The sequence below is a fragment of the Mastomys coucha genome, chromosome X (genome assembly GCF_008632895.1).
Source record: "Mastomys coucha isolate ucsf_1 chromosome X, UCSF_Mcou_1, whole genome shotgun sequence".
Classification (NCBI taxonomy): Eukaryota; Metazoa; Chordata; class Mammalia; order Rodentia; family Muridae; genus Mastomys; species Mastomys coucha.
The window spans coordinates 6,765,289-6,768,690 of NC_045030.1; the positions used below are offsets into that span (position 1 = coordinate 6,765,289).

Consider the following 3,402-nt stretch of genomic DNA (forward strand, 5'->3'; position numbering starts at 1 on the left):
GTATAGCATCCAAGTCATGAGTCCCCAACTCCTTAGGCTCTTGATTGATGACTGCTCTTGTGGGAGAGCACTCGGTTGTGGGACAGCACTCCGCTGTTGCCTTCCTAGGGAAGTCTGCAGGCTCCAGAGCCAGGGGAAGCTGTAAGGAAGATTCTGACTCCTTAACCATTACTCAGGCAAGTGCGGCTTTCCCCTCCCTGAATGTGACCATTTGGTCACCCTACACCTTGATGCTTGATTAATGTTCAGAGAGATGTTGACACTGACCTCTGTGCTGGTTAGATTTTTTTTTTTTGTCAACTTAATACAAGTTAAAATTATTTAGGAAGAGTAACTTCAATAGAGAAAATGCCTTCATCCAGACTGGTGTTTGATGGGGGAGGACCCAACCCACAGTGGGATATGCTGGTGGTTCTGGGTGTTATAAGAAAGCAGGCTGAGCAAACCATGGGGAGCAAACCATTAAGAAGCATTCTCGCACGGCCTCTGCATCAGCTCCTGCCTCCAGGTTCCTGCCCTGTTTGATTTCCTGCCCTTACTTCCTTCAGTGATGAACTACAAGCTGTAAGAAGAAAGAGGCCATAGTGTTTTATCACAGTAATAGAAACTGTAACTAATAACCTTAACCAATTCAGGCTACTTGGCAGAATGAGTAAGACCACACTCCACAGTGGGCTATACCACTTAATATGGTTCATTACTATAGTGTGGTCTACATCGAAAAAAAGAAAGAAAGAAACTGTAACTAAGACAGCCTCCCTTTCCTGGTCATTGGCAAGGCAAAAAAATGAGGGGAGGGGATTGAGAAGGACAACTGGAGAGCCTCAATAACTCCAGGTTGCATACTCTAAATTTACATCTAGTTCCTGCATGGATGAGCTCTTTGCATATTATACACATACTTTCTGTCTTGGGGTTTCTATTCCACACTGCTGTTCATCACCAAAGGAAATCAGGACTGGAACTCAAGCAGGTCAGGAGGGGCGTTACTTGCTCAGCCTTCTTTCTTATAGAACCCAAGACTATCAGCCCAGAGATGGTACCACCCACAATGGGCTGGGCACTCCCACCCTTGATCACTAATTGAGAAAATGCCTTACAGATGGATTTCATGGAGGCATTTCCTCAAGCAAGGCTCCTTTTTCTGTATAACTCCAGCTTATGTCAAGTTGACACACACAACCAGCCAGTACACTCTCCAACTTAGCATACTTTGATTTAGAACTTTTCAATTTCTGTGATGGTGGCAAATGAGGCCCACAAGGTGGGAACCATACTTTGAAGTTTGAATTTGGGTCTTTTGCTGGGATGGCTGTATGTGATCTGCTATCTTCTGGGTCTAGGCAGTGGCAGTGACTAGTGCCCCATAATTATGACGGGGGAACAACTAATGTTTACAGTGTTTCCTGTCCTCATGTTGGGCTATGTGGTAGGCTGGGAGAGTTGACTGTATTTTTTTCAGTCAGGATATTTTCAGCCTACAGTCAGTGATGTTGTGCAAATCTGTCCTCTGTACATGATGTGACCATAGGTGCCTTGAGACCAGAGAGTACCTGTGATTTCCCCTGGGAGACAATTAGGACATCTGGTCCACTAGCATCCCCTTATGGAAGAAGGGGAGGGCTCCAGAGATTCACAAGGCCACACCCTTCCCTAAGGGTGGTTAACAACTTGGGAGGCTTTTCTGTGCCATGTGTCTCTAAACTACCCTTGGTCCTGTGAGAAACTCCAATTCTATTCCTTGGTTCATCAAGCTGGACTCAGTACTTCATGTGGGGCACTAGAAGATGAACATGCCTGCCCAAAGGACATGGTCAAAGGCAATGCTCTCCCCCTGTGCCTGGACCTAGCTGTAACTTTACTACAAATGCTACTGAGCATGTGCCTCACTTCATCCAATGGATAGCTCGGATTTACCTTGAGCTGCTTTCCCTTGTTTCTGATTTGGCTTTAGCCAAGAAATGGATATTCTCGGTCCTAGGAATTCCATGGCCAGCCAAGGGTCAGATAGAGAAGACAGACTTTCATTGAGTTAAAGGGTACCATAGAGCCACTGCTGGGCTGGGGAGGCAGCTTGTCACACGAGCATGAGGACTTGAGTGTGCATCCACAGCACTCACATAAGAAGCTTGGAGTGGAGCTGGGAGATGGCTCAGTGGGTAAAAGTGCTCAATGTGAAAACCTGATTTGTGTTCTATCCCTGAAAGGGGAGGACTTTGTGATGCTAGTTGTCCTCTGACCTCCAGGCATGCACTCATACACACTTACAAGCATCAATAATAAATAAAAATTTCAAATTAATAAAAAATTAGGAATGACTGCACAATCCCTGAGGGAAAAGAAAGAAAGGGTAATGCGTGGGGATTGCTGGGGCTTGTGGGTTGCTAGCCTAGCTGAGGAAACAATTTCAGTGAGAGACCCTGTCTTAAGGGAATAAGGCAGAGAGCAATAGAGGACACTCATCTTCGTGTGGCCCCTGCATACATACTCCCACACACATATGTGTACACACATGAGAGAAATAAAGATGGGAGAGACAGAGAACATCATTGCTTTTAGGACCATGAATCCTGGCATTTCACATTATGTAGGAATGGAATAGGCTGTGCTGGCCTGACCCAACTGTCACAGCATTATATCTATTGGACTATGCAATGGGGAACCCCTGTGTTTTCCAGGTGGCTGTGAGGAGAGGGAAGCTAGAATGTGCCAAGCCAGGCCACCTGAGGGATCAGTCTCATCAGCTCAGCCTGGGCACTGATCCAATACCCAAGGCAGAGAGTCTGTTCTACATGTTGCATTCATCTCAGCCTCCTTACAGGATTCCCATCCATCAAAATGAACGGCACTCTGGAGACTGACCTCCAATTACAAATAAGGAGATCAGAGTATTGTGAGTCCCTTTCATTAGTCTCATCAAAATCAACAAACAAAAGCACAATGAGAACAGAAAGCAGGGTTTATTTTACCAACACAATGGGTCAATGGCACGAGTTGCCCCAACCTGAAAAACAGTGGTCTTCCTTCACAACAAACTGTCCTCATGAGAACGAACTCACACCAAGAGATCAGGATTAATCCTGTCTAGGGGCAATGCCCTAAGACCTATATTTTAAGAGGTTCCACCTCTTAGAAGTTCTACCCCCTCAGCCCTGCCATGCTGAAGCCTAAACTTCCAGCACATGAGCCTGTGAGGGACAAAGTGGATCCCAGCCATACAACTGCCCATGCCCAGCCCCTAGCCCATGCTCATCCAGAAGGCTGTTGTGTTGATTTTCGGCTGGAGTGATAGTGCTAATGGGTCTCAGCTTGGCTCCTGCAAAGTTCCAAGAACAGCAAGCAGATAAACACTGATGTATAGCCTACCCCCTGTGTGTGTGTGTGTGTGTGTGTGTGAGAGAG

At 46.3% G+C, this 3,402-nt stretch overlaps 1 non-coding gene across 1 annotated transcript; it reads left to right on the plus strand.

Moving 5' to 3' along the window:
- Positions 1-579: 579 nt before the first annotated feature.
- On the plus strand, positions 580-719 carry LOC116096116. Its single transcript, XR_004120843.1, has one exon. It is a non-coding gene; the product is annotated as a small nucleolar RNA SNORA4 (small nucleolar RNA).
- The last annotated feature ends 2,683 nt before the right edge of the window (positions 720-3,402 follow it).